Genomic DNA, 14,769 nt, shown 5'->3' on the forward strand with positions numbered 1-14,769 from the left:
CAAAAAAAAAAACGAATCAACGCCAACAACATAAAAAGAAGCCTACAATAACTGGTATTCCCTGGTGGTCTCCCATCCAGGTACTAACCTGGCCCGACTCTTCTTAGCCTCCAAGATCAGACGAGATTGGGTGCTTTCAGAGTGATGTGGCCATAGTCAATCTCTTCAGGCAATCTCTTCAGGCACTCTCAACCCTCTTGACAAACACCAAGATGGTCACTTTGGGAAACAAGCGAAAAAAAAACAGGTCAACGCCAACAACATAAAAAGAAGTCTACGACACCTGGTATTCCCAGGCGGTTTCCCATCCAGGTACTAACAAGGCCCGACTCTTCTTAGGCTCCAACATCAAACGAGATCGGGTGCTTTCAGGGTGATGTGCCCGTAGGCAATCTCTTCAGGCACTTTCAACCCTCTTGACAAAAGCCAAGATGGTCACCTTGGGAAACAAGTGGAAAAAAAAACAGGTCAAGGCCAACAACATAAAAGGAAGCCTACAGCACCTAGTATTCCCAGGTGGTCTCCAATCCAGGTACTAGCAAGGCCCAACCCTGTTTAGCTTCTGAGATCAGAGGAGATCGGGCGCTTTCAGGGTTATGTGCCCATAGGCAATCTCTTTGGGCATTCTCAACCCTCTTGACAAATGCCAAGATAATCACCTTGAGACACAAGCGAAAAAAAACAGGTCAATGTCAACAACATAAAAAGAAGAATACGGCACCTGGTATTCCAACGCCATCTCCCATCCAGGTACCCACTAGGCCCAACCCTTCTTAGCCTCAGAGAAGAGAAGAGATAGGGCTCTTTCAGGGTGATGCTGCTGTAAGCGATCTCTTTGGGCACTCTCAACCCTCTTGACAAATGCCAAGATGGTCACCTTGGGAAACAAGCAAAAAAAAAAAACGAATCAACGCCAACAACATAAAAAGAAGCCTACAATAACTGGCATTCCCAGGTGGTCTCCCATCCAGGTACTAACCAGGCCCGACTCTTCTTAGCCTCCAAGATCAGACGAGATTGGGTGCTTTCAGAGTGATGTGGCCATAGGCAATCTCTTCAGGCACTCTCAACTCATCTTGGCCTTTGTCAAGAGGCTTCAGAGTGCCCAAAGAGAGTGCCTACGGCCAAATCACTATACTATATATCTATATCTATAATAATAAATAATATTTTTAGTTATTATATATAAGATACTATATAGGTGATTTGGCCGTAGGCACTCTCTTTGGGCACTCTGAAGCCTCTTGACAAAGGCCAAGATGGTCACCTTGGGAAACAAGCTAAAAAAAACAGGTCAAAGCCAACAACATAAAAAGAAGCCTACGGCATCCAGTATTCCCAGGCGATCTCCCAATCAAGACACTAACCAGGGGGGGCGTGGCCTAGGCATGAAGGAGTGAGGATGCTCTTTTCCGGAGCTCCCGGTCCGTGACCCCTCCGCACCCCTTTACCACAGTCTGGTCGCATATTTCGGCATCGCCGACATCCCCGCGGTTCGGCGGAACACAGCCAGCCGAGCGGGGTCCGCCGCTGCTGCCATGGACAGGTACTTGGTCCCGCTGCAGCCTCCGGCCTCCACGCCGGATCCAGCCAAGATGGCGCCCGCGGCCTCCGGCGCTCTAGGACACGCGGTACAGAGGGAAGGTGAGCAGACTGCTATGCAGGGACACGACATGCCCCCGTTCTCCCCGCCTAGTGACTTGTCCCCGTGTCTCCCCCGCTCACTGTCCATGGCCTCGCTTGACAGCCCGGACCATAGCGGCCTGCCACCCTGGTTCCCTCACAACTCCCAACTGTCCCAGAGACCCTCCCGCAGTGGAAGCCTCATCCCAGGACCGAATGGCCAGGCTGCTCTCACCTCAGACACACAGGGGGACCCACCGCTGCCACCAGCACCGGGATTATTGGGGGACAAGGCCATCCTAGCTTTACTCCAAAACCTTCCCACTAAAGCAGACTTTAGCTGTATGGCAGCCAGGATTGAAACGACCTTGCGACATGAAATCGCAGGGGTCAAACGTGACGTGTCGGCTACGAACGAGCGGGTGACCACCCTGGCATCGGATGTGACCTCCCTGACCACTGATGTTTCTGGCCTGCAAGCCGCACATGATACCCTTGCTGACAGAGTCGCACAGTTGCAACCCCTAGTGGATGACCTTGAGAATCGCAACCGCAGACGCAATATCAGGATCAGAGACTTGCCCGAAGCCACTGGCCAGGCAGACCTCAAAGCCACAGTTACAGCTATATTTAACGCCTGTCTGGACCGCGCTGCTGACACAGTAATAGCCATTGATAGAGTCCACAGGACCCTGGGCCCCAGGAGCCCCACAGAGAACTGGCCACGTGACGTTTTATGCTGTCTCCACAATTACTCAGTTAGGGAGGATGTCCTGCAAGCGTCGTGGCGCAAAGGCAGCATTGATTTTGACGGGGCCCAAGTCACCCTTCTGCCAGATGTATCCCGCAAGACCCTCCAGATGAGACGCTGTCTGCGACCCCTTCTGGAACATCTAACTGAACGGAGGATTCCATACAAGTGGGGCCATCCGTTTCACCTTATAGTGCGCAAAAATGGGAGGCCCCTTGCGTTACGACACCCTTCGGAGGTCCCGTCCTTTCTGGAGGCTTTGGGCTTGCCCTCGGTTCAGGTCCCCGACTGGTTGGCTCCTGTTGTCCCCCAGGGAGCAGTGGCCCCGATGAACAACCCCTCAACCAGGCCACAGAGAGTGAGACGCCACCGTCGATCCCAACGTCAGAGATCGCAGGCCCCTCAAGATCGTGAACCCTGAGAGAGTACAGTAATTTTCCGTTATTCCTGTGTTATACCCTTTTTTTTTTGTTTTCTTTTTCTCTACCAACATAGACGGCTGGAGTATCCAGCTTTGTGTTGTTTACCATGCCACGGGCCATTGTTCCCAGCGCCCCCGCTAGGGGAGAGGAAGGACATTGGAAGAACATAGTATAAAGTTATCTATACTCTGTGTTGAAAAGTTTAATATGTTGGTCTAATTATGCACTGTTCTACTGTTGTTAACTGCCCGATACCTGCTGCAGTGATGTTCTATAATGCGTTTGATGTCGTAGTTAAGATGCCAAAGAAGCTCCGTGCACGCCCGATTGCGACTGCATGGACCATGGGATGCTGGAGGGGTACTGCACCGACGAGTTCCTCTCTCTGCAGTGCCTTACCTCTTCCCCCTCTAGGCCCCTCTGCCCTAACCGGCAGGTTCTCTCCGATAGGAGCTTTAGCAATTCCCCGATCTATCCCCACCCCTCCTACCCTCCATCTCCCTACTAACTCCGGACCTTCTCCGCTTCGTTACTGCTTTTCCTTTTTCTCCTCCTCTTCCTCTGTGCTTGAACTCTATATCTACTACTGACTCTGGTGGGGACCGCCGGCCGGGTACCACTGCCGTCATGGCCCTGAAGCTGGTTTCCTGGAATGTGAAAGGGCTGAATGTACCTGAAAAAAGGTCCAGCTGCCTAACAGAATTGTGGCGGATGAAGCCCCAAATAGTTTTCCTCCAGGAGACCCATTTCAGGACAGACCAAATACCACGGCTTTATAGTAAGCACTTCCCCCTGGCCCACCACAGCACGTCCCCTACTTCCAAATCGAGAGGAGTGTGTGTTCTTCTTGCTAAAAACTTGCCGTGGCGCCTGTTAGCTGTCCAAGCCGATAGTGAAGGGAGATATCTCTTCATTAAGGGAACTCTCCACTCGCAAACTTTTACTCTTGCCAACCTATACATGCCGAATGTGGACCAGCTGCCGGCCTTAGAAGCATCCTTGGATGCCCTGGCTGCATTCTCGGAGGGTACTTTGATCGTTGGGGGGGACTTTAACCTCACCTTGGACCCCCGCAGAGACTCATCATCGGGCACCTCTGCGATTTCTGCGAGAACGCGTTCACACATAAGAGACCTGCTACACTCCCACCGACTGATCGATGTGTGGCGTACGCTTCACCCACAGGATAGGGACTATACGTTCTTTTCCACCGCTCATGGTTCTTACTCACGTATAGATATGTTTTTAGTCGCCCACAATGCTATCCCGGCGGTCACAGACGCTCAGATAGGCCACATAGCCCTGTCTGACCATGCCCCGATTTCTTTGATGCTGAAGCTACAACAGGAGTCGCGTGGTCAGTCCTGGTGGAGACTGAACGAGTCTCTCCTGAAGGACCCTGAGACCCACGCAGACCTGCTTAGGGAATTAGAAAGTTACTTTGATCATAACCGTGATTCTGTTTCCAACCCCCTCATGTTATGGGCGGCTCATAAATGCTACATTAGGGGCATTCTTATTAAACATGGTCATAGACTCAAAGTGGCCAAAACTGAGGCTCTCTCCAAACGTATTGCCAAGTTGCATGCGTGTGAACAACGACACAAATCCCAGCCGACTGCTGCGCTGGAGGTGGAGGTGAGAGATCTTAGAGAACAAATCAGAGATTTCTCTCTCTTTCAGGCTAGAACCAGACTCATGTGGGTCCGCAGGACGTATTATGAATATGGAGACAAGTGTAGTAGGTCCCTAGCGAACTCCCTGCGTGCCCAACGCAACGCGTCCTTCATTCCAACCATAACCTCCCCTTTGGGTGCCAAGCTTCATGATTCACGGGAGATAGCGGAGTGTTTCCGATCTTTCTATGAAGCCCTTTATAACTTGCACCCCCGGGACTCAGGAGACGCCCTCCAGGCCGGCACAGCGGCCATTGACGAGTACCTAGCTTCGGCAAACCTCCCGTCGCTGGTTCCCCCGGACCCACATCTGATTTTCCAATTGAATTTCCAGCCGCTTCTAAAAAAATTTGCCGTAGATCTAGAGAGGTGGTCAAAGTTGGCGACCTCTTGGTTTGGGAGATGCAATGTGCTCAAAAGGAATGTAATGCCCAGACTCTTGTATCTATTACAAGCCTTACCGATAAAAATCCCCCAATCATTTTTTAAAGCCATGCGCTCCATCTTTATTCGATACGTATGGCAGGGCAGGCCTCCAAGACTCAGCCGAACATTACTGCTCAGACCAAAAGACAAGGGAGGGATTGGCCTCCCAGATCCGGCATGGTACTATACGGCGGTGCACATGAACAGAGTAGTTGACTGGTGCAGACACCTGAAGGATAAGCTGTGGGTTCGTCTGGAGCGTGAATCCGTACCATTTCCACTTGAGGGTTTTCCCTGGAGTGGACCGGGCTGGTCGGGAGCGACGTGGGCACACCCACTCATTGAGCCAACGTTACAAGAGCTAGACAGATATTTTACCTTGACGGGCGTGCCCAGTTTCCCTTCGCCCATGACTCCTATTATTGGACACCCACGCTTTGAACCCGGCATGACGGAAAAAGTCTTTCCGCCTCGACCCTGACCGGGACCTTGTGCGGGCCTCTTCTTTTCTTGGCCCTAGGACGTGGACAGCGGTCTCCACTATGTAGGAGGCGTTAGCAACCACGGCCCTGAGACAGTGGAAGCTTGCCCAACTCTCCCACTTCTTGAAATCTTTGCCAAACAGTGGCGAATTCCGCAGACCCCTAACATCGTTTGAGGAGGTATGCTCAGGAGAGGGACCGACCCGAGGGTCTCTTTCCCTGTCATATCGAATCCTACTGGACCAACTCTCCCAGGGTAACCTGGTGTTCGTGGAAAAATGGGAGCGAGACCTGCATGTCCGGCTCTCGCCAGACCAGAAGAACCGCGCGCTTCTTTTTGCGCACAAGTCATCCCTATGTAGTAAATACCAGGAAATAGCTTATAAAATTTTGACCCGATGGTACAGGACCCCCACTGTCCTGGCGGCTATGTTTCCCGGTCACAGCCCTTTGTGCTGGAGATGCGGTGAACAAGTCGGCACGTTACTACATATCTTCTGGGAATGCCCTCAACTGGCCCATTTCTGGAGACAGGTTCTCAATATCATTTATGACCTCACGGCTATTGATCTCCAGAACAACCCAGCTGTGATCTTCCTCAATCTGACCCCACTCTCGAGCAAGAAGCACCATAAATCTCTCTTAAAACATCTTCTGAGTGGGGCCAGGGCATGTATACCTAGCATGTGGAAACAGCAGTCCACTGGTGTCTCACTGGTTTGCAAGAGTTTGCGACATCTAGCATATGGAACAGCTCACATCAGCGTTAGGCGACAGGGAGGAAGAGCACACTGCACGTTGGTTGTCTTGGAGCCAGTTCAGGTTTTCCGACGCATACAGATCCTATCTGTAGGCTCTGGCACGTGTATAGAGGGAAGGGTCCGGCCGTGGGAACCCATCGGAGTCCTCTTTCTTTCTCTCCCTTCTCGTATACCACCCTGGTTCACTCTCTCCCCCGTCTGCCTCGTAGCACTGTTAGCCCCCTATAACTTTCATTCTTTCTACCCCCATCCCCTTCTCCTGCCCATTTGCTCCCCCCTCTTTCCCTACCCCCTAACTCCCAAGTATAATTAAAATACATGGTGATTGCAAGGATCTTTTCGTTTTGTTCCCTCGATTTCCCAGCCAGGGGTTGGCGGCCCTTGGGGTGGTCCCGGCTGAGCTCTTTGATGTTAGAGGCCTCTCAGTCTGGGCCTTGAGGGGGATCGCCCCGGGGACTGCCCTGGTTTATAAGTAGACACTGGGGTGCCAGATCATTAGAGTGGGATAATGTGGTGGCCTAGCCACGGCTGGGGCTGCTGCTGACATAAGTTGTTAGGTTTCCCCGGTCCCCCACGAAGTATTAACTACAGTGGTGTGAAAAAGTGTTTGGTCCCTTCCACATTTCCTGTTCCTTTGCATGTTTGTCACACTTAAGTGTTTCGGAACATCAAACCAATTTAAACAATAGTCAAGGACAACACAAGTAAACACAAAATGCAATTTGTAAATGAAGGTGTTTATTATTAAAGGTGAAAAAAAATCCAAACCATCATGGCCCTGTGTGAAAAAGTGATTGCCCCCCTTGTTAAAACATACTATAACTGTGGTTGTCCACACCTGAGTTCAATTTCTATAGCCACATCCAGGCCTGATTATTGCCACACCTGTTCACAATCAAGGCATCACTTAAATAGGAGCTGCTTGACACAGTAAGGTCCACCAGAAGATCCTTAAAAGCTACACATCATGCCGAGACCCAAAGAAATTCAGGAACAATTGAGAAAGAAAGTAATTGAGATCTATCAGTCTGGAAAGGGTTATAAAGCCATTTCCAAAGCTTTGGGAATCCAGCGAACCACAGTGAGAGTCATTATCCACAAATGGCGATGACATGGAACAGTGGTGAACCTTCCCAGGAGTGGCCGGCCGCCCAAAATTACCCCAAGAGCGCAGTGACGACTCATCCATGAGGTCACAAAAGACCCCACAACAACGTCCAAGGAACTGCAGGCCTCACTTGCCTCAGTTAAGGTCAGCGTTCATGCCTCCACCATCAGGAAAAGACTGGGCAAAAATGGCCTGCATGGCAGAGTTCCAAGGAGAAAACCACTGCTGAGCAAAAAGAACATCAAAGCTCGTCTCAATTTCTCCACAACACATCTTGATGATCCCCAAGACTTTTGGGACAACATTCTGTGGACCGATGAGACAAAAGTGGAACTCTTTGGAAGGTGTGTGTCCAAGTATATCTGGCGTAGAAGGAACACTGCATTTCATAAAAAGAACATTATACCAACAGTAAAATATGGTGGTGGTAGTGTGATGGTCTGGGGCTGTTTTGCTGCTTCAGGACCTGGAAGACTTGCCGTGATAAAAGAAACTATGAATTCTGCTGTCTACCAAGAGATCCTGAAGGAGAATGTCCGACCATCTGTTCGTGTACTCAAGCTGAAACGAACTTGGGTTCTGCAGCAGGACAATGATCCTAAACACACCAGCAAGTCCACCACCGAATGGCTGAAGAAAAACAAAATGAAGACTTTGGAGTGGCCTAGCCAAAGTCCTGACCTGAATCCTATTGAGATGTTGTGGTATGACCTTAAAAAGGCCGTTCATGCTCGAAAACCCTCTAATGTAACTGAATTAGGACAATTCTGCAAAGATGAGTGGGCCAAAATTCCTCCAGGATGCTGTAAAAGCCTCATTGCACGTTATCGCAAACGCTTGGTTGCAGTTGTTGCTGCTAAGGGTGGCCCAACCAGTTATTAGGTTTAGGGGGCAATCACTTTTTCACACAGGGCCATGATGGTTTAGATTTTTTTTCACCTTTAATAATAAACACCTTCATTTACAAATTGCATTTTGTGTTTACTTGTGTTGTCCTTGACTATTGTTTAAATTGGTTTGATGTTCCGAAACACTTAAGTGTGACAAACATGCAAAGGAACAGGAAATGAGGAAGGGGGCAAACACTTTTTCACACCACTGTATGTATTTTTGTTAACCTGGAAAACTGAGGGATCTATGTCTTTTACAGTTTGTCTCTGCATTACCTGCAATCCGTAAATAAAGAATTAAAAAAAAAAAAAGTCACTAACCAGACCAGATCCTTCTATGGCACCTGGTCTTCCCAGGGAGTCTCCCATCCAGGTACTAACCAGGCCTGACGCTGCTTAGCCTCTGAAATCAGACGACATCAGGTGCTTTCAGGTTGATGTGGCCGTAAGCGTTCTCTTCAAGACACGCCCAACCCTCTTGACAAACGCCAAGATGGTCGCCTTGAGAAACAAGCAAAAAAAACAGGTCAAAGCCAACAACATAAAAAGAAGCCTATGGGCTTACAGCGGACCTTAAAAGATGGGACCCACTAGCTCTGTCATGGTTCGGACGCTGTAATGTGTTGAAGATGAACGTGATGCCACGACTTCTGTATCTACTACAAGCCTTACCTATCAAAATACCCCAGACTTTCTTTCATGCGGTTCGCTCAATCTTTATCAAGTTCCTCTGGCGCGGAAAACATATGCGTATTGGTAGGGCAATGCTATTGCGACCGAAATTGCGGGGAGGTATTGGCTTCCCGGACCCTGCTCTGTATTACACAGCGACGCACATGACACCGGTGGTTGACTGGTGCCGGTGTTCTGCCATATACTGTCCGGCCATGATATAGTGTCCGCGCCGTACTGCGCATGCGCAGTACGGAGCAGACGAAGCTTCGGAAAATCTCCGAAGCTGAACGGCGCCTGCGCGGTGAGTGGAGGTGGTAACCCCACCATCCAAGCGGACATAGGGTTGTGAATATTAGAGGGTCCCTCGCAGGCGAGCTTCGCTCGCCACGCTTCGGGCTCGGCCTCGCTGCGCTCGGCTCTTTTATATTCTTACTCTATGTCCACTTGGATAGTGGGGATAGAACCTGGACTCAGTGCGCAGGCGCCGTTCATGCTCGGCAATTTTCGGAATGCGCAGTACACAGCGGACACTATCCGATGGGGGACCATATGTGATAAGACACCGGCATGGGGAACTGAAGCTATGGGTCAAGCTAGAGCAGGAGATGGCGCGGGTTCCACTGGCTGGTCTGCCTTGGGCGGGGAGGCCATTGGAGCCCTGTGTGACTACTCACCCGTTAATTGGCCCCTCGCTCGCCGAGATGGATAGTTTTTTTCACCTTTCCCACCTGACTAACTTCCCTTCTTCTATGACCCCAATTATTGGACATCCTAGATTCCCTCCGGGCCTGTCTGACCAGGCCTTTACCAGGCAAGCCCCGAAAGGGCTTCTGAGAGAAGCCCTATTTCTTGGACCCACGGGCTTGATTCCCATGGGGACCATACTGCTAGAGCAAGTACCTGTTGCATTGGATATATACATATATATTGGACCTATATGTTTCAGGGTGGCCTGCATAAAGTGCCAGGCCACCCTGTCAAAGGCCTTCTCCACGTCCGTTGACAACATAAGCAAGGGCCTTCCCTGTACATGCGCCGCATGGATTAAATTGAGGACTCGGGCCGTATTGTCTCTAGCTTCCGACTTATTTTTATTTTTTTTGCTTGTTTCCCAAGGTGACCATCTTGGCGTTTGTCAAGAGGGTTGAAAGTGCCTGAAGAGATTGCCTACAGGCACATCACCCTGAAAGCACCCGATCACGTTTGATGTTGGAAGCTAAGAAGAGTCAGGCCTTGTTAGTACCTGGAGGGGAGACCGCCTGGGAATACCAGGTGTCGTAGACTTTTTTTTATGTTGTTGGCGTTGACCTGTTTTTTTTCCGCTTGTTTCCCAAAGTGACCATCTTGGTGTTTGTCAAGAGGGTTGAGAGTGCCTGAAGAGATTGCCTATGGCCACATCACTCTGAAAGCACCCAATCTCGTCTGATCTTGGAGGCTAAGAAGAGTCGGGCCTGGTTAGTACCTGGATGGGAGACCACCTGGGAATACCAGTTATTGTAGGCTTCTTTTTATGTTGTTGGCGTTGATTCATTTTTTTTTTTCGCTTGTTTCCCAAGGTGACCATCTTGGCATTTGTCAAGAGGGTTGAGAGTGCCCAAAGAGTTCGCTTACAGCAGCATCACCCTGAAAGAGCCCTATCTCTTCTCATCTCTGAGGCTAAGAAGGGTTGGGCCTAGTTAGTACCTGGATGGGAGATGGCGTTGGAATACCAGGTGCCGTATTCTTCTTTTTATGTTGTTGACATTGACCTGTTTTTTTTCGCTTGTATCTCAAGGTGACTATCTTGGCATTTGTCAAGAGGGTTGAGAATGCCCAAAGAGATTGCCTATGGGCACATAACCCTGAAAGCGCCTGATCTCCTCTGATCTCAGAAGCTAAACAGGGTTGGGCCTTGCTAGTACCTGGATTGGAGACCACCTGGGAATACTAGGTGCAGTAGGCTTCTTTTTATGTTGTTGGCCTGGACCTGTTTTTTTTTCACTTGTTTCCCAAGGTGACCATCTTGGCGTTTGTCAAGAGGGTTGAGAGTGCCCGAAGAGATCACCTACGGCCCCATCACCCTGAAAGCGCCCAATCTCGTCTGATCTCGGATGCTAAACAGTGTCGGGCCTGGTTAGTACCTGGATGGGAGACCGCCTGGGAATACCATAGGCTTTTTTTTATTTTATTTTTTTATTTAGTAGTATGCGACATACAATGCAAAGGCAACTTCACAGAATGTGTGATACAAATAGTTACAAACAAACGATCATATTGCATGGATATCAGAGCCAATGGTAAGAAGTCCGAGGAGAATAGCACGTGTACAGCTTTGCGGTCATATCAAGATGAGATTAAAGGTCCATCTCGTTGGGATCCTCTACCACTTAAAATATTATTGATACTAGCCCTGCTACCTTCGAAGAGTTTAGATATCCATAGATAGAGGAAGAGTATTGTGTAGTAGTCAAATGGGGTCGGAACATACCATTTTCTTTTCCCTTTTTTGAGTTAAGAAGGGAAATAGTAGAACTGAAAGGAGGGAGAAGGGGAAAGAGAAGATTGGGGAAGGAAATGGCAGAAAAGGAAAAGAAGGGGTAAGGGGGTGTCGTGGGTAGAGTGGATAGGATGGGGTCCCCTCCCAGGGAGCAAGAGACGCCCTCGGCTCACCAGCTCATCAGCTGTCCAACGTTTGGAACAGCGATCTCCAACGATCACCATGAGCTTACTATGTCTCGCGGAGGTATTCTTCCGAAAAGCGAAACTGGGTCCAGTAGAACCATCTGTTCCCATGCTCCTCCGTTTTATCCCTCATTGTGGCAGTCAGGTCTTCCATTCGTTCAATATCATTTACCCTTGCGAACCACTGGGTCACCATTGGAGCAGATTGCTCTTTCCACTGACTTGGGATGCAGGCCCTAGCTGCCTTGAGGAGATGTTTAACCACTTGCCGACCGCCGCACGCCGATGTACGTCGGCAGAATGGCACGGGCAGGCATAAGCACATACATGTACGTGATTTGCCTCCCGCGGGTCGGGGGCCCGATCGGGCCCCCGCCCGGTGCCTGCGGCGGTCGGTTTTCGTTCGGGAGCGATCCCGGACGAGGGGACGGCCATTCATTCATGGCCACCCCCTCGCGATCGCTCCCGACGAATGGAAATCCCCGGTGACATCACTTCCTCTCCTGTAATGTAAACACAGGAGAGGAAGTGATGTATTCTCTCCTCCGTGTCGGTATTTTTCGTTCCGACACGGAGGAGAGCGGATCAGTGAGTTGCACCAACACATCCCACACACAGTAGAACATGCCAGGCACACTCACACCCCCCCTTTACCCCCCGATCACCCCCCCAATTACCCCTGCCCCCCAGTCACAGTGACACCAATGTCATTTTTTTTTTTTTTTTTTTTTTTTTTTGCATTGGTGTCATTTGTGACTGTAATAACTGTTAGGGCAGTTAGGGTTAGCCCCCTTTAGTTCTAATGTACCCCCCTAACCCCCCCAATAAAGGTTTAACCCCGTGATCACCCCCCGTCGCCAGTGTCACTAAGGCTGGGTTCACATTGCAGCGGTTTATGAGAACGAATGTGATTCGCACCGCACTGCAGTGCAAATCACATCCGATCTCTGTGCGATTCGAGTTCAGCCATTCGCCGCACCCGCCGCACCCGCCACACCCGCCGCACCCGCCGCAAATTCGCACGGGACCCTTTTTTTGGCCCGCAGCAGAATCGGATCGCATGGGTGTTCACACCATGCGATCCGAGTTTGCAGATCGCACTGCGATATGCGAACTGATCTGGGGGTGTCAGTAACATTTCACTGACACTCCCAGCAGTTCGCATAGGGCAGTGTGAACTGCCGCCGGGAGGCATGCGATGCGGGAACCCGCCGCGGATTCGCGGCGTTTCCGCATCGCTCCAGTGTGAACCCAGCCTAATAAGCGATCATTTTTCTGATCGCCGTATTAGTGTCACAGGTGACGCTAGTTAGGCAGGTAGGTATTTAGGTTCGCCGCAGCTTTTTATAGCGCTAGGGACCCCCATATACTACCGCATAAAGCCCCCTGATTGCCCCCTAGTTAACCCTTTCACCAGTGATCACCATATAACTGTTACAGGTGACGCTGGTTGGTTAGTTATTTTTTTATAGTTTCAGGGCACCCGCCATTTATTACCTAATAAAGGTTTAACCCCCTGATCACCCGGCAGGTGTCATTTGTGACTAATAACTGTTAGGGCAGTTAGGGTTAGCCCCCTTTAGTTCTAAGGTACCCCCCTAACCCCCCCAATAAAGGTTTAACCCCGTGATCACCCCCCGTCGCCAGTGTCACTAAGGCTGGGTTCACATTGCAGCGGTTTATGAGAACGGATGTGATTCGCACCGCACTGCAGTGCAAATCACATCCGATCTCTGTGCGATTCGAGTTCAGCTATACAGATAGTATGGCTGAATTCGTGTCGCACCCGCCGCACCCGCCGCAAACTCGCACGGGACCCTTTTTTTGGTCCGCAGCAGAATCGGATCGCATGGGTGTTCACACCATGCGATCCAAGTTTGCAGATCGCACTGCGATATGCGAACTGATCTGGGGGTGTCATTAACATTTCACTGACACTCCCAGCAGTTCGCATAGGGCAGTGTGAACTGCCGCCGGGAGGCATGCGATGCGGGAACCCGCCGCGCATTCGTGGCGTTCCCGCATCGCTCCAGTGTGAACCCAGCCTAATAAGCGATCGTTTTTCTGATCGCTGTATTAGTGTCACAGGTGACGCTAGTTAGGCAGGTAGGTATTTAGGTTCGCCGCAGCTTTTTATAGCGCCAGGGACCCCCATATACTACCGCATAAAGCCCCCTGATTGCCCCCTAGTTAACCCTTTCACCAGTGATCACCATATAACTGTTACAGGTGACGCTGGTTGGTTAGTTATTTTTTTATAGTTTCAGGGCACCCGCCATTTATTACCTAGTCTCACTAGTGTACCCCTAAATTTAGGGGTGTCTACTTTCTAAAATGGGGTCATTTGGGGGGGGGGGGTTTGTGCCATCTTGGCATTTTATGGCCTTCAAAACTGTAACGCCCTTAGAAAGCCTGAAGGCGGTGCTTGGTTTTTGGGGCCCCGTACGCGGCTAGGCTCCCAAAAAGTCCCACATATGTGGTATCCCCGTACTCAGGAGAAGCAGCAGAATTTATTTTGGGGTGTCATTTCACATATGCCCATGGCATGCGTGAGCAATATATCATTTAGTGACAACTTTGTGAAAAAAAAAAAAAGTTTGTAATTTTCCCGCAACTTGTGGCAAAATATAAAATATTCCATGGACTCAACATGCCTCTCAGCAAATAGCTTGGGGTGTCTACTTTCTAAAATGGGGTCATTTGTGGGGGTTTTGTGCCATCTTGGCATTTTATGGCCTTCAAAACTGTAATAGGTAGTGAGAAGTGAACTCAAAAAATTACGCCCTTAGAAAGCCTGAAGGCGGTGCTTGGTTTTCGGGGCCCCGTACGCGGCTAGGCTCCCAAAAAGTCCCACATATGTGGTATCCCCGTACTCAGGAGAAGCAGCAGAATTTATTTTGGGGTGTCATTTCACATATGCCCATGGCATGCATGAGCAATATATCATTTAGTGACAACTTTGTGAAAAAAAAAAAAAAAAAAAAAAAGTTTGTAATTTTCCCGCAACTTGTGGCAAAATATAAAATATTCCATGGACTCAACATGCCTCTCAGCAAATAGCTTGGGGTGTCTACTTTCTAAAATGGGGTCATTTGTGGGGGTTTTGTGCCATCTTGGCATTTTATGGCCTTCAAAACTGTAATAGGTAGTGAGGCGTGAAATCAAAAATTTACGCCCTTAGAAAGCCTGAAGGCGGTGCTTGGTTTTCGGGGCCCTGTACGCGGCTAGGCTCCCAAAAAGTCCCACATATGTGGTATCCCCGTACTCAGGAGAAGCAGCAGAATTTATTTTGGG

General features: G+C 49.9%; 5 pseudogenes; 2 read left to right on the forward strand and 3 right to left on the reverse strand.

Moving 5' to 3' along the window:
- Positions 1-39: 39 nt before the first annotated feature.
- On the reverse strand, positions 40-158 carry LOC143955632 (5S ribosomal RNA; annotated as a pseudogene).
- A 333-nt stretch (positions 159-491) lies between these two features.
- LOC143943379 (5S ribosomal RNA) lies at positions 492-610 on the reverse strand (annotated as a pseudogene).
- A 320-nt stretch (positions 611-930) lies between these two features.
- Positions 931-1,049, reverse strand: LOC143952256 (5S ribosomal RNA; annotated as a pseudogene).
- Positions 1,050-10,198: 9,149 nt separating this feature from the next.
- LOC143943355 (5S ribosomal RNA) lies at positions 10,199-10,317 on the forward strand (annotated as a pseudogene).
- Positions 10,318-10,637: 320 nt separating this feature from the next.
- Positions 10,638-10,756, forward strand: LOC143943783 (5S ribosomal RNA; annotated as a pseudogene).
- The last annotated feature ends 4,013 nt before the right edge of the window (positions 10,757-14,769 follow it).

Source organism: Lithobates pipiens, unplaced genomic scaffold (assembly GCF_037356315.1).
Source record: "Lithobates pipiens isolate NorthernLeopardFrog02 unplaced genomic scaffold, aLitPip1_a1.2 Scaffold_10, whole genome shotgun sequence".
NCBI classification, from domain to species: domain Eukaryota; kingdom Metazoa; phylum Chordata; class Amphibia; order Anura; family Ranidae; genus Lithobates; species Lithobates pipiens.